Here is a 1873-nt window from a genome sequence, read left to right on the forward strand (position 1 = left end):
CCCCAAGTGAATATTGAAATGTACTGGTATCATCGGTGCTGCTTTTTCTCGAGTAGCTTTTTCCCTAGCCAAGTCCAGAATTTTCCTAGCAAGTGAAAAAGCAAAGGCACGGGAAAATCCATTCTTTAAAATCAAGGTTGCTTTGTGGATTTTTTTTCCCCCAGTGGTAGCTATAAATCTGTGCCACCTTATTCTTTTTCTGGAAATAATCTGTTGCTCTGTTGAGGCATCTTCATACCTTTTAAAGCATTTGCAGATCTTCTCACAACGCTCTAATCTAGCAAACCACCTAGCTTTGCTTGAAGTTGATTTGTGAAATGAAAAAACCCTTTTATTTGACCTTTCTTGTTGCTTTTTTGTTTAAAATCCTGATTTTCATCTTTTTTAATATTTAGAAATTGGAGTCTTTTCTGCATTGACATATTCTAAGTAGTAGTAGTACTACTACTATTGATCTAACTGCCTCTTTGGGAAGCCTTAGTTTAGATAATTCTGGTGTCTTATAGTGCCTTTTCTGTGATGCTAAACTTACAGAGTACTCACATTGCCATATTTGGGATCAGGAAGGAATTTTACCCCATGGTCAGATTGATACAGACTGTTGTGTTTTTTGTCTTCCTTTTAGTGGCCTTTTTCCTTGCATCTGTCAAGCATATATTAATAACCCTTGCAGGTGCAGATCATTAACAGCCCCTGTCCCCTTGCTTTACCTATGGCAAGTTAAGGTGTTTTTGGCAATATGCTTCATAGTTGTGGGGTCAGCTTGATTGGTGTAGTTCTGAGAATAGTTTAGACAAGGATTTACATGTGATGACTTGGTTATGGATGATCCTGCCTTGGGCAGGGGGGTAGACTACATAACCTCCAGAAATCCCTTCCAGCCCTACTTTTCTATGATTCTGTTATCGGGTAATAGGCAAATATCAGTCCTTCTGGATCATGGTGTGTGTGAGAGGTCACCAGGACCTTCGATGCATATGCCCTAGGCAGGAGTATGGAGCAGTGGAGACTGCCCAAAACTTCCATCCCCACTTTTAGGCTATTGAGACAGAATCCAAAGCCAGACGAAGTCCAGATGTTCAGTACCTCGATGGCTGAATGGCATTCTTCAGGCATAAGGAGAATTTGTTGTCTCCAGAGAGAACATTCTGGTTAACAGCAGTGTATGGCACTGAGAGATGAGAAATGATTATTACCCACCCATCAGCCCTATTGTCTCTCTGCAACTTTTATGTACACAGTCAAGCCCTTCGTTTCTCTAAAAGTGCAAAGTTAAAGTAAGTTAAATTAATAAAGGATAACAAACAACAAGTATGTTCTTTTTTTAGAAAACAATGATTAAATTGAGGCTTCCTGGATGTTCTTTTTGTAGAAAACAATGATTAAATTGAGGCTTCCTGACCAGTGATTTAAACTGATTTGATGTAAATCATATCCACCTTTATTCTACCACTGAATTGCAACAGCGGTTCTGTGATCAGCATGGATCCTGGTATTCCCTGATAAAACCCCCAAAATCTGTAATAAATATTAAAGGCTCCTGACAGCGCCCCACGCCACAACCCCAGCTTTGCCTTTGCCCCTTGCCCCTCACCCACAGCCCTTGGGTGCCCCCAGCTGCCAGGGCTATGGGGCCAGAAGGCAGTGACTACTGCAGGAGAAGGAGCATGGAGCTCCTGCCTCCTGAGGGCTTGGGCGGGACCAGCTCCCAGCTGCAGTGTCCACTCTGGGGTGGGGGGCAGGGAGGACCTGCACCCCCCAGATCTGTGCGCAAGGTAGGACGGGTGTGTGCTGCAGGCTTGTGCTTCCCTCCCAGCTGCTCTCCCCCGGGGCCTCTGCAGCACAACATGTGTGGCCTGGTGCCACTGGGCAC

This window comes from Alligator sinensis, unplaced genomic scaffold (assembly GCF_000455745.1).
Source record: "Alligator sinensis unplaced genomic scaffold, ASM45574v1 scaffold31_1, whole genome shotgun sequence".
NCBI lineage: Eukaryota > Metazoa > Chordata > Crocodylia > Alligatoridae > Alligator > Alligator sinensis.